Below are 15,000 nucleotides of genomic sequence, written 5' to 3' on the forward strand. Positions count from 1 at the left end.
TATGATTAATTGTATATGTTAATATGTGCAATGACATGTGTATGTATTATATGTGTCTGTGTGTGTGTGTGAGTGTATATATTTATATATATATTAATATATATATATATGTATGTATCTCATACATTATCTCTCTCTCTCTCTCTCTCTCTCTCTATCTATCTATCTATATGTATATAGATGTATAATATGTGTCTGTCTATCTGTCTGTCTTTTTCTCTCTCTCTCTCTGTGTATGTATGTATGTATATATGTATATATATGGTGGCTTAACTCACCAAAACAGCAAAAATGTTGGCAGAACAGTATATGTCTATTCAGTTTTTTGTTTTTATTTTATAATGAAAGCTAACAAGTGTAAAAATTCACCATTTTAAGCCTATTCAATACACATACATACATGCATACATGTATGTATGTATGTTGGCATTGATTCAGCAACACCAGATAAGCAGCACCAAAATGGCAGTGCCAAAATATCTCATACACTTAAGTGGACGCTCTAAATGCATGTTTATTCCAAGGAGCAGGACTTTTGCATGGATGTACATCTTCTCAAGGTGGAAATGACATTTTCTATATTCTGTGTTTGTTTTGAGTTTTTCTCATTTTCTTTTTTGACAAAGTTCAACTTGAAGAATCGCTGAAATGCTTCCAAGCAATAATTCTAAGAGAATCAGCATTCGTGGAGGAACTGGAAACTGTCAGCTTCAATGAGTATGGTTTCCAGAAGAAACGATTGTGAACGAGAGTGCTTATTTGACATCCGACATTTTAACATTTCTCTTGTTTTCTCTCTCTCTACGTGTGAACATATTTCTTTTTGTGTATGAGGAAAGGGAAAATGTTCATATCAGTCTTGTTCAATTCATAAATTGTAATGTCTGTCTGTCTCTTATCCTTTCTATCTTTATGTATATATTTCTTCATTTGTGTATGTGTGTGTGTGTGTGTGTTTGCCCCCAGCTGTCAAGATGTACTGTCATGAAAACAAGATCGACATACAGTCAGCTGTGCCAAATTACCAGTGTCCAGAGTCCATACAACTGCACCATATTGTCTCAATCTGTCCACCCATATATGGCCCCTCCTCCTCTCTGTTATAATGTTACTACAATTGCAAAACTGTATCACTACCAACCACCATGAATATTGATGTGAGACACCACAGGAAATCTGTAAGGCAGGGGTTCTCAACCACTTTTTATCTATGGACCCTTTTGATTACTATTTTATTCTGGTGGACCCCCATAGCCATTTGTTGTTTAAAAACTAGTTTTATAGAAACTTCTTTCAAAATTCCTATTTTACTTTTCACCCATTAACTTGTGTTGGTTGAACTATGTAAAACGTTAGAGAAAGAAATCTTGCTGTTTCTTGCAATACATACAAGTAAAGCAAAATTTTTTCAGGGGTCTTTAAAATACTATTTTGTTGCGTGGGCCCCTGAAAATCTTACGTGGACCCTGGTTGAGAACCACTGCTGTAAGAGATCACTTTGACCTACTAGAAACATCAACCAAATCTCCCTCAGATCACATCACACCAGGCTTCTCTCAAAACAATTTAAAACAAACAAAAAAAAAAGATGTGGTCAATGTTGTCTTTTTTAACATACAAAGAAACCTAATGGTCATGACTGGAGTGCCATTGATCCTAATCCTGTTGGATCAGGACTGACCTGCTGTTAAATAACAACTACAACATACTGATTCAGTTACCTGTGACATCGTGGGGGTGGTGTGTGCGTTTGTGTGCGGGGTGGGGTAGAATGATGAACTTGGTGAACAATATTGTGTTATAAGGTGATGTGGAGTGGAGTTGGAGGGAATACAAGTCAACTCTAAACATAAATCTCATTCAACGAATTGAACTCCTGACTTTCTACCCCCCCCCCCCCCCCCCGTTATACCTTATACAAAGGACTTAACTTTGTTCTTTCACTCTGGAACCTGCTTCTTGACAATAAGCTTCAATTCATGTTGTCTATTTTTGGAAACTCTACTGATTCTCATCTTGTCATCAACGTTTGTCTTTGGATACTGGCTGCAGTTGCTACTGCTGTGGATACTACTACTACTACTACTGCTACTACGTTCGTCACCAATGACACTATCAGCAGCAGCAGCACTACTACTACTACTACTACTACTACTACTGTGTTGTTCTTGTTTCTGTTGTGGCCACCATGAGGGCCTCTTGGTATGCAGAAACAAACTGGACACTGGAGAAAACTCTCAACATGGCAAGATTTACTGCATTGCACTACCACCACCACCACCACCATCACCCATACTGCATCTTGGAGTTTTAAACCTTGTTGTAAGACATGGTGCTGGTGCAGATTGGATTGTACCTCATTGTATTTAGCAGTCTACTTACATGCCATTGACCAACTCAAATCAGGGCTGATCAGGATTATTCTGCAAAAGCCACTACTACTACTACTACTACTACTATGAAGAAAGACATGAAGATGACCAAAAAGAAGAAAAGGAAAATGAAGACGAAACAGGTAGGTTGCAATATATTTCATTTTTAAAAAAATTTTATTTTCTAATTATTTTTCACAATTTAATTATTACAAGGAATTAAAGAAACAAAATTAAAATAAAAATAAAAGGTGGGGAGAAAGTTAAGCTGTAGAAGATGGAGGGGGAAGGAGCAACAGGCAGCACACCCCAGAATAAAGGGTGTGTTCAATTGCGCCCCCATGGTCATGACCGAGGGGCTGTGTTACCCTGGAGAATGGCCAACAACACTTGCTGTAGTAGTTACTTCATTTGTTCTGGGGTGTGTCGTCTCTTGCTCTCTCTCCTCCATCTTCTGCTGCTTGATCCCCCCCCCCCTCACCTTTTTTTGCTTCTTCAGTCTCTTTCTTCCCTTGTAATTAAATCTATTATTTTTATTATAATTCTTCTTCTTCTTTTCAGCAGTTTTTAAATGAGTTTCTCTTGCACCATTCGCCCCCCCCCCATCCCATTCCCATCCCTACCCCACTTGCCATGTGTCCAGCATTGTATTTTTCTTTCAAGATATTGTAGAATCATGTTTGTATAAAACTACATCTGTTTTGTTTTGTTGTTTCTGGTGTTGTTTTAGTGTTTTGTTTGTTGTATTGACTGTGTGTGTGTGTGTGTAGTGTTGTCGTCAGCATCATCATCACCTCATTTTTTTCTAAATGTCTGTTTTCCATGCTGGTATGGTTTCGCACAGTTCAACAGGACCTGGAAAGCTAGGGGTTGCATCAAACTCTCATGTGGAACATGGACAAAACGACCTCGTAATATTTGGTTGTGTCTCTTTTACACAGTGGGTTCAAATCCCACCACACTGCATTGACATTATAACCTCTGGGTTTGCTTCCCCTTATCAAATGTGTGATCACATATCTATTTTAGAAATTATTATTATTATTATTATTATTATTGTTAGTGTTATTATAGGTGGTGAGCTGAAAGAATCTTTAGCATGCCGGGTGAAATGCTTAGCGGCATTTTGTTTGTCTTAACGTTCTAAGTTCAAATTCCGTCAAGGTCGATTTTGCCTTTTGTTCTTTTGAGGATATTCATCCAACAATTGGAATAACCACAGTAGCGATTGATAACCAAACTTAGGGGAAGCATTTGTTAGCTGACATCATCCGTAGATGGGTTAATTTCTAAGAAATTAAACCCATCAGGTTTCAACTGGACCATTTTTTATTGCTGCCAGTCATAAGTTGGACAGGTCGTAAGTTGATGACAACCTGTACAGCTAAGCATTTTGTCAGTCTTTGCATTCTGTGTTCAAATTTTGCTGAAGTTACCTTTCATTTTTTCAGGGTTGATGAAATAAGAACCAGTCAAGCATTGGGGGTGGGGGTGATGTAATCACCTTACCCCCTGCCCCAAACTTTCAGGCCTTGTGCCTATAATAGAAAGGATTATTATTAATTGCAGGGGTAGCAATTTGGCAGAGCTGGATTGAATGCCTTACAGTATTTGTTCCAGCTCCTTGGGTTCTGAGTTCAAATCCTGCCAAGGCCAATTATTTGCCTTTCATTCTTTCAGGGTTAATAAATAAGTATTTACTTAAGCCCATTGCTCTGTATGGATCCTGGACCAGCCACAATTTTTTTTCCACTGTTTTCAACTCTGAGCTGTCTTGTCTGCTTCTTTCTAGTTAGACCAGTGCTTCTCAACCATTTTCTACTTATGAACCCCTTTGATTCCTATCTTATTCGAATGGACCTTCATAGCCATTTGATGTTTAAAAAACCATATATTCATCATCATCATCGTCGTTTAATGTCCGCTTTCCATGGTAGCATGGGTTGGACGATTTGTCTGAGGACTGGTGAAACCAGATGGCTACACCAGGCTCCAATCTGATTTGGCAGAGTTTCTACAGCTGCATGCCCTTCCTAACGCCTACCACTCCGAGAGTGTAGTGGGTGCTTTTATGTGCCGCCGGTACGAAGGCCAGTCAGGCGGTACTGGCAACGGCCATGCTCAAAATGGTGTATTTTATGTGCCACCCGCACAGGAGCCAGTTCGGCAGCACTGGCAACGATCTCACTCGAATGTCTTTACATGTGCCATCCGGCACAAGTGCCAGGAAGGCGATGCTGGGCACAGGTGCCATGTCAAAAAATTGTCAAAACATTTTGTGTATTGTAGAAGTATAACCAATTTATTGCAGATTAATTTTAATGACAAAATCTTATATGGACCTCTAAGGGTCATATGGACCCTGGTTGAGGACCACTGGGTTAGACCCATTTCCTTTTAACCTCCTTTTGGATTTTTCAGCACCACATCAAATTTCTCTGAGGGAAAGCCTTCATATCCCAGATCTTGTTGGTTTTGAGTTCTCATCAATGCTTCTATAACTTTGCTTTTTGCTGAGGTTAGGGTTTTGGCCCTACACAAACCGGTTTTTACTTCTTGGAAAAGGTGGTCCATATTAGTTGTCTGGTCTCTATCCTTTGACCCTGGCTAGCATGGGCTGCCTTACAAGGTGCTTAAGCTCTGTTGGCATAGTTCTTAAGATCATTAGAACACACAAGCTACTTCTCCACAAGAAAGCCTGGACCTTGTGGTTTACTAATTAAGTACTGGGTTGATATGATTGACTGCTCCCCTCTCCCCAAAGTTCAGGCTTTGTGCTTATGTTAGACAATTATTGTCAACCCTTTAGCATTCAGATTATTCTGTCTAAAGTAATGCTTATTTATTCACATTCCTTTGAATTACTGATGCATTGTCTTTCTGTGTTGAGATTTTGATGATATACTTGTTTATTTTTAGTATGATATTGTAGGGTAGGTGTGAGAGGCTGGATCTGACTGGTTTGAATATACAATGAGTAGAATATTTGGGCTAGATATAACCAGTTAAAATGCTGGCAGAAGTGTCAGAACATTGGACAAAATGCTTAATGATATTTCTTCAAGCTCCTTATGTTCAGAGTTCAAGGACACACTCACTATCAGGAATTAAATTCACCATTGTCAGGTTATGAGTCAAATGCCCTAACCACGAAGTCACCTTCATGCTAATATTCCACACCAAGCACTACCAAAGATAGTCAAAATTCTTTCATCTACCTATCCATATTCTTTTACCCCTGAAGTTTCTACTAGTCACCTCCCACCAACCAATAACCCAATCTTTCACCAAGATTCTGTCATGCACCCCTGTTCAGATTCAGCCAGCCACTGTCAAGGTTTCTTTATCCACTTTTGCCAAGATTCTGTGAACCATCTACCAATATATTACCATGTACACCTGCCAAGATTTTGCTAAGACTCTGTCAAACATCCTGCTAAGATTCTGCTAGCCACCCGCCAAAATCTTGCCATCCACTCTGCCAAGGTTTCGCAGACCACCCCTGCTAAGACTGTGTCATTTACCTGCCAAAATTCTGTCAATTATTTCACAAAAATGTTAGAATACACCTCTGCCAAGATTTTACTAGTTACCTGCTGCACTAAAATTCTACCTTTCACCCAACATCCTGTTTACCAGCCTCTATGATTCTGTTATCCATCCCAACCAAGTTTCCACCCCCCATCCACCGTCCCACTCACCTGCCTTCTTTCCAATGTATTTCATGTCTAGAAAGATTTAAAAGCTAATCAGAAACTGGCAGATTTCAACATTGTACATGTTTGTTAATATGACATTTCTTAATGGGGTACCATGAAGGTCAAAGATAACCCACCCGTAATTCCAAACTTGAAGCTGTAGATTATAATTGTCATTGTTTGATGTTCTGTTCTGTGACATCCAGCTCTGGTTGAAGACTTTGTCATTAATAATAATAATAATAATAATAATAATAGTAATAATAATAATAATAATAATGTACACGAAAATAAAAGGACTATGTGTATATAAATATTTTATATATGTATCATATATATATATATATATATATATATATATATATATAGTATACACATACACAGATATATGTCTATACACACACACACACACATGCATATGTATGTATTTGTATATTGTGACAGTTTAGTTAGTTCCACATGACTTGTGTGTGTGTGTATGTATGTGTATATATATATATATATATATATATATATATATATATATATATATATATATATATACACCAGAGTAAGCACATAAATGTGCAACAAGGTGGAAAACGAGTACTCACACACCTATATACAGAGAGAGAATGATATGTAGGCGCACTTATGCACACTTGCACACATGCACACAAAGACCAAATAAGAGCTGCTCAAATGCTCGCACATATGTACATGCAAGCACACATGCATATGTGAATAAGCACACTCACACGCACACACATTGACATATGCATGTGTACATGCTTTCATATATATACACATAATGATCAAATGATAATAAGCTACTCAAACATACACACACACACACACACACACACACACACAAATATAGCCATTCACATGCGGGGTACATGCATCTACACACAAGCACACATGCACGCCTCCTACCTACCCACCTACCTACCTTTATCTGCTGCGCAATCATTTAGAAACATGACAGTCTTTGCTCTCTCTGTATTTTGTAGGCCATCTCCTCCTCCACCTCCCTCCCTGTCCTCTCCTCCACTTCCATCATCTTCTTCCTCCATCCTCTTCTTCCTCCATCCTCTCCCGTCTCCCCATCATTCTCTCCCTCCTCTTCTTCCCCCCCTCCTCCTCCTTCACTTTACTTTTAACTCTTTCACATCAGCATTTTCCAGTCAGAAATAACGTTTTTCTATGTCACTGCCACTATTCTGCTAATCCTGACAAAACCAAAAAAAAGAAAAAAAAAAACCCCCAGGTTTGATTCTGTTAACTGCAGCATTTATAGATCTTGGCAGTTGTAGTAGCTGTGTAGTTGAGTGTGGTGTAGTGGAGAGGCCATCACCCTTACAACCATAACATCATGGGTCATGGATTGCATTCCAAGACGAGTCGGTGCCTTGTGTTGTTGAGTAAAACCCGTTGCGTCCACTTCATTCAGCTGTAAACGAGTCCCAAAAACAGCTGGGATTTCTTTTATTCTTTTACTTGTTTCAGTCATTTGACTGTGGCCATGCTGGAGCACCGTCTTTAAAGGGTTTTAGTCAAAGAAATTGACCTCAGGACTTATTCTTTGTAAGCCTTAGTACTTATTCTATCAGTCTCTTTTGCTGAACTGCTAAGTTATGGGGACATAAACACACCAGCATCGGTTGTCAAGCAATGGTGGAAGGACAAACACACACACACACACACACACACACACACAGATTGGAGCCTGGTGCAGCCTTCTGGCTTGCCAGTCCTCAGTCAAACCGTCCAATCCATGCCAGCATGGAAAGCGGACGTTAAACGATGATGATGATGATGATACATACGACAGGTTTCTTTCAGTTTCCGTCTGCCAAAATCCACTCACAAAACTTTGGTCAGCCTGAAGGTATAGTAGAAGACTCTTGCTGAAGGGCCACGGAGTGGGACTGAACCTGAAACTATGTGGTTGGGAAGCAAGCTTCTGTGACAGATTGGTGTTCCGTTTGTGAGGAGGTGTTGAAATCTCACTCATTTATATGCCATGGAAATTGGGTTTAGGTGCACCCTTGTGAGACTTAGGGCCCATGACAGACCTAAAACTTGGTAGTGACAGAAGCAGCAGCTTTAACAGCAACAGCTGTAGTAGTAGTAGTAGTAGTAGTAGTAGAGGTAGTAATAGTAGCAGTATATAGTTTTATGGTACTGTTGGTGGCTATTTGTTTATTTTCTGTCTTGTACTTGTTTTAGTCATTAGACTCTGGCCATACTGGGGCACCACCTTGAAGAATTTTAGTCGAACAAGTGAATCGACCTGAGTACTTTTTTTCTGTTTTTAAGCCTCATACTTATTCCATTGATTTCTTTTGCTGAACGGCTAAGTTACGGGGGATGCAAACACCAACACTGGTTATCAAGGGGTAGTGGGACAACAAACAAAGACTCAAAGACACACACACACACACACACATATGTATATATTTGTGTGTCTGTGTTTGTCCCCCTCCTACCATCGCTTGACAACTGATGCTGGTGTGTTTACGTCCCCGTAACTTAGCAGTTTGACAAAAGGGACTGATAGAATAAGTACTAGGCTTAGAAAAAATAAGTCCTGGGCTCAATTTGCTCGACTAAATGCATTGCTCCAGAATGGCCACAGTCATATGACTGAAACAAGTAAAAGAATAAGAGAATATATTATATATATATATATATATATACATATATATATATATATATATATATATCTGTGTATGTGTGTGTGTTTTGTGTTTGTTCTCCAGCACCACTGAACAACCGGTGTTGGTGTGTTTACATCCCCATAACTTTGTGGTTTGGCAAAAGAAATCAATAGAAAAAGTACGAAACTTTAAAAAGTACTAGGGTTGATTTGCGAGACTTAAATTCCTCAAGGCAGTGCCCCAGCATGGCCAGTCTAATAACTGAAACAAGTAAAAGATATTTTTATAATCAGATATTAGGAATTGCATTAAAAAAGAAAATCATTAAAATATTTTGTGTATTGTAGAAGAAAACTAATTTATTGCAGATAAATTTTAAAAACAAAATCTTATATTGACTCCTAAGGGTCAATATTGAGTCCGGTTGAGAACCCCTGCAATAAAACAGACCTTGTTAAAAGCATCTGAATGTCAAACAGTGATGTTGGTAACCCTGTTGATGCTTACTCACCTGAGACCAACCCTGGTTCTGTGATACAAACTTCCGCTTTGAAAGTGATCTAAACTTAATCCTTCTATCGAAATTTCCATTTAATTTATGTTCCAAACACCAACTTAATAACAACAGATTTATTTTATGGGTTTCTGGCACCCAAAGATCAGGGAGTGATCTTAACCCTTTTTGACACTAACTCATCTGAGATTGCTGCTAGTTTTATGATAGAAACTTCCTCTTTTAAATTGATTTAATTCAGTGGTTCTCAACATTTTTTTCTTTTTATTTGTGGCCCCCTTTCATTACTATTTTATTCTGGTGGACCCTGATAGCCATTTGATGTTTTTCTCAAAATTTCGCTTGTGTAGTTGGAACTGTGTAAAACGTTAAAGAAAGAAACTGAGCTGTTTCTTGCAATAAATAACATCTACAGCAAGATTTTCTTCATGGACCCTTAAAATACTACCTTGGATTTCCAATTTACTATTTTGCTTGCATAGATCCCCTAAAATCTTATACAGACCCTGGTTGAGAACCACTGACCTGAATCAAAACCTTACATCAAAGTTTCAATTTTATGTTCCAGCATCAATTTATTAACAACAAATTCATTTTATTAAACTCCTCGTTATTTTCAAAATAGAAACCAAGATGGTGTATTTCAAGAGAAATATGGTAATAAAACGGTTAAAGTGGTCTAAAATGAAAGCCTTTCTATGAAATTTTCCATTGACTTTATGTTCCAAACATCAGTTATAAAATTCTTTGTTATTTTCAAAATTAGTTGAAACAAAGGCAGAGTTGTATTTCAATAGAAATTTGATAACAAAAGAGCTAAACCAGGTGATACATTGTTGGTTTTAATTTCAATTCCAGCTCATTCCTAATTAAGTAGACTTGTGATCAAAGATGTTCTTGTTAATGACCATTTCGTTAGTTTGTCCCCTTAATGCCAAATGTTTAATGAAAGCTATTAATTATTAAATGAAAATAAAACCTCAGCTGAGTAGTATAGGAACTGGAAAACTATTAAAGCTGCCTTGACATATAAATATTTTATTTATTTTTATTACCATATTTATATGTGAAGGCAGCTTTAAAATTCATCCTCATCCTTTTCCTCCTCCTCCTCATTTTATGTCCACTTTTTCTTGCTTCCATGGTTCTGAGTTTGATTCCTGGCCGTGTGTTGTGCCCTTGAGCAAGACACTTTATTTCATGTTGCTCTAAGTCTATTCAGCTGGCAAAAACGAGTTGTACTTATATTCCAAAGGGCCAGCCTTATCACATGCGGAATCTCCCTGAGAACTACATTAATGGTATGCATGTCTGTGGTGTTCTCAGCCACTTGCACATTAATTTCATGAACTGGCTGTTCAATTGGTTGGATCAACTGGAACACCCATCATCACAACCAACAAAATGCCAGTTTTTTTTTCAGACGTGCATGTCTTATTCAATACCAACATTTTGCTTTTGATCATCTTTTTTGAGTGTATCTGCTTTATAGTAATTATGATATATTAGTTAACAACTACCTGTGTGCAACGTTTTTAGCATAAATGATTGGTTACATTAGAAAACTAAGTCTTTCTTGTAACATTACCAATTTTTTCAATAACCTGACCACAAGTGAATACACTATAAGCATTTTAATAAACAAACCCATTTTTAGGTATTTTCTTACCAAGCATTACAGGACTGAGCTTTTGATTTTAATAATATTCAGCAGGATGTTAAATGTTATTAAGCCACTACAAAACCATAGACATTACAAACCAGAGCCATGGTGATGCTGTTTGACCACATCCCAAAAAACCTTTGACCATATCCAAAAGAAAGCCATGCACCACTCACTGAGATAGTTTCTTCTATTCATTTTCTTGCCTCATTGTCATCTTTGTCCTCCTCTTCACCGTCGCCATTCTTGGAAACTGTGCAGAAACTTATCAAGTGTGGATATATGTGTGTGTGTGTGTGTGTGTGTGTGGCTGTTGATCGTTACCAACGTCGCCTCCCTGGCACTTGTGCCAGTGGCACATGAAAAGACATTCAAACGAGATCATTGCCAGTGCCGCTGGACTGGCTCTTGTGCAGGTGGCACATAAAATACACCATTTCGAGCATGGCCGTCGCCAGTACCGCCTGACTGGCCCTTGTGCCGGTGGCACGTAAAAGCACCCACTACACTCTCGGAGTGGTTGGCGTTAGGAAGAGCATCCAGCTGTAGAAACTCTGCCAAATCAGATTGGAGCCTGTTGTCGTCTCCTGGTCCACCTGGTCCAACCCATGCTAGCATAGAAAGTGGGTGTTAAACGACGATGATGATATATATATACATACATGCACACCAGGGGGTACCCAAAAGAAACCTGAATTTCACAATATTATTTTATTTACATGTTTACACTTTGCCTTCACAGTATTCTCCATTTGAAGCACTGCATCATTCCAGACATGTTTTCCACAGTTCAAAGCAGTCCTGGAACTCTTGCAAAGTGATGCTTTTTAACACCTCTGTCATTTTTTCCTTCTCCTCTTCCACATCTGCAAAGCATTTTCCTTTAAGGACATTTTTCATTCAGGGTAGCGAAAAAAAGTCATAGGGAGCAAGACCAGCTTCCACCTGTTCTTTCAGTTCACAACATGCATTCAATCGTGACTGCTTTTGATCTTCTGTGAGCAAGTGAGGCACAAATTTTACTGCAACTCTTTCCATTCAGAATTTCTCGCTTAAAATTCGTAGGCAGAAGCTCCAGGACACACCAGTCATATTAACAAGTTCATCAGTTGTTCAGCAATGGTCCTCCAAGATCAGTTCATGAATTTTCATGATGCTTTCATTTGTTTGGGGGATCGATAATTGCCCTGAACAAGGTTGGTCTTCAAGCAACAAGTGACCATTCCTAAAGCATGAAAACCACTTGTAAACTTGTGTTTTGCTGATGGCAGCATTCTTGGAAGCTGTTTGAAGTATGACAACTGTTTTGACTGTTGTTTGCCCCAGCAGAAAACAGAATTTCACAGAAGCACACTGTTCCTTCGTTTCAGTTATTGCAAAAATTGACAAACAGGGGAGAAGCACTACAAAAAGACACACTACATGGCAGTACGACTCCACTGGTCACCACCGGTCAGCAGACTGATGCCAGAGGGTTGCATCAAGTGATGTCTAGTGGTGGAAATCTGAACTACAATGGGCTTGTCCCTCAGAGAGTGTTTCTAGTTACTTTTGGGTACCTTATCATCATCATCATCATCGTTTAACATTTACCTTCCATGCTGGCATGGGTGGGATGGTGTGACAAGAGATTCAGACTTAAAATAAATACTGGGGTCAATTTGTTTGACAAAACCCTTTTGAGGAAGTGCTCCAGCATGGCTGCAGTCCAGTGACTGAAACAAACAAAAGATAAACAATTACCATTATTTAAATGAAGGAGGCAAATCCGTTTTATTTATATTTTTTAATTTTTTTCAACTATTGGCTTTATTATGTTTTTTTTTTAAATATTTAAATTTTTTTGCAACAAATTTTATTTAATAATAATAATTTTTAAAAAAAATTATGCTAGTAAGTTTATTCCACTCTGTTATCTCTTGTAGAGTTGTTGTTGTTGTTGGTGGTCATGCTTTGATTTTGATTGTGTCAAGTCAGGCCACTGGTTGACTACCTGTTTTCTGGAACTTCCAAGCACCACACCAGTTACGTTTGTACAATAATTATTAAATACAAAAAAGTGTGGGGTGGGTGGGTGAGGGAAATAAACCTTTATTTTTTATAAAAAAACCAAATTCTTCAAATTTTATAGTTGTTATTTGGTGGTGGTGGTGGTGGTGGTGGAGTTGTTATTGCAATAATAGTTCTGAGTTTGTTACGCATATTTTCATACATGTACATATCTATGTAATATACGTACAAATATTTAATGCTTAGATATACATACACACTCAGGCACACATGCACACACATGCAGGCTTATTATACACTTTAGCAAGTTATATACACTCTGAAATATATTTCATGCATATATATATATATATATTCTCATTCACACACATTGTGTATGATAGCATGTTATATACACATTTATACAATAGTGTATTATACACATGTTATATATAATAGTGTACCTCTGTCCTCATTTTTCATGAGTTTGGTTAAAAAACAAAAAAAAAAAAGCCCTGATAACACTGTGTCTTGTCTTTGGTCAGTAAGTATTATTTCCTATTTGCTTCTATCTAGAAATCGAAGGAATTGACTGCTATTCCCTTCAAACTTTGCTTTTGTCACTTGGACATTAATGTTTTGAAACTGACCTATTTTCCATTACATTTCAGACAGATTCTGCGCTGAGTTACTGAAGCAGAAATATTGTTATAGCAAATATTCTGCTCAGTACCACAGATTTGCTTGTCATTTGTTTGACCTTAACCACTTGAGCATGTCCCTTAGTGGCTGACACTATGTGCATCTCTGATCAAGAACAGCAGCAGAGTAGTTGGGGGAGCATCATAGCCATGTGTTGAGAGGGATTCTTTGGGGTTTGAATAAAAGCAAAGTTTGAAGGAAATATTAGCCATTTTTCATACGTTCTAGGTGTAAACAAATAGGAAATAACAGTTGCGACCCAAGGACAAAAATCATGTTACACAGTGTAATGAATCCGTGATAAATTAATCATCTCCACTCTCTTTGTAAATGGAACAAATGGTAGAATCATTGACATGAAAAGTGTGGCTCACAGCTGTGAAGCTTCCGCCGTCATTTATTTTCTTGATCATCTCTGTGTTTTCCGGTAGAGAAAAGACTTCAGTAGGGAACGCACTTGTCTTACATCATTTGTTAGGATCAGATGCCCTCATATTGGAATAAATATGATACCAAACCCACAGTCCACAGCTGTGGAGCTTCCACTCTCATGTATTTTCTTGTCTGTCTTTACCTTTTCCTGTAGAGAAAACACTTCTGGGCTGGTTCTTGAGATGTGTTTTCCTCTCTGCTAGTCCCATGTTCATGGGTGTATGTCTGTATGTAAATTTGTATTAAAAAAATACACAGCCTCACAGCATGGTTGTATAAGAACAAGCATTCCGGGTCATTACTGGAGTATGTCTTTTTTTGTGGTTAAAAGCAGAATCGTCCCCTGATAACTGACCTCTTTTCTCACAGATTAATCCTTGATGAGTGTAACATGGTTCTCTTCACAATTGAGCGTACCGTGTTATTCAGATCAGTGATGAATGAATCAGTGATAAACAAAGCCGTATTCTTTGCTTTATACACACATGCTGTATATAATAGTGTATTACACACACTTGACTGGTGTTTTAGAACAGTGCTGTCCGATCTGGGGTTGCCCTTAATTGCTTGGACGTGTTGTGCTGCAAACAGTCTGCAAGCACATGGCTTCATGAAGCCACTGTCATGAAATCAAATCTGACCCTTACCGCTGCTTTGGTCATCCATACTTGTTGACATTCTAATCCATTGCCAGGTCAATAGCTTCACCAAATCCATTTCAACGTCTTTAATGAGATTGTTATTAACTTGTAAAGCATGTTTTTTTTGTTTTTTTTAAAACTCTTTAGCATTATTAGCAGATTATTTTGTCAATTAAAATGTTTATTTATTCACATTGTTTTGAATTAATCATGCATTATCTTGTAACTTCAACATTTTGATGATTGATTGTTTATTTTTAGAATGACCATTGTTGGGTAGGTGTAAGAGGCCAAATCTGGTCAGTTTGAACATAAAACAGGTTGAATATTTGGATCAGATCTGGCCA

At 38.0% G+C, this 15,000-nt stretch overlaps 1 long non-coding RNA gene across 5 annotated transcripts in view; it reads left to right on the plus strand.

Moving 5' to 3' along the window:
* LOC128250710 (uncharacterized) overlaps positions 1-15,000 on the plus strand; it is a 353,509-nt gene that overhangs the window by 325 nt on the left and 338,184 nt on the right. For all 5 annotated transcript variants that reach the window (XR_016238436.1, XR_016238437.1, XR_016238434.1 and 2 more), the window contains exon 1: positions 1-2,515. This exon is cut by the window's left edge and continues 325 nt beyond it. This is a non-coding gene — a long non-coding RNA (uncharacterized LOC128250710). The remainder of the gene's footprint in view (positions 2,516-15,000) is intronic.

This window comes from Octopus bimaculoides, chromosome 25 (genome assembly GCF_046866305.1).
Source record: "Octopus bimaculoides isolate indiv1 chromosome 25, ASM4686630v1, whole genome shotgun sequence".
In the NCBI taxonomy this organism is placed as follows: domain Eukaryota; kingdom Metazoa; phylum Mollusca; class Cephalopoda; order Octopoda; family Octopodidae; genus Octopus; species Octopus bimaculoides.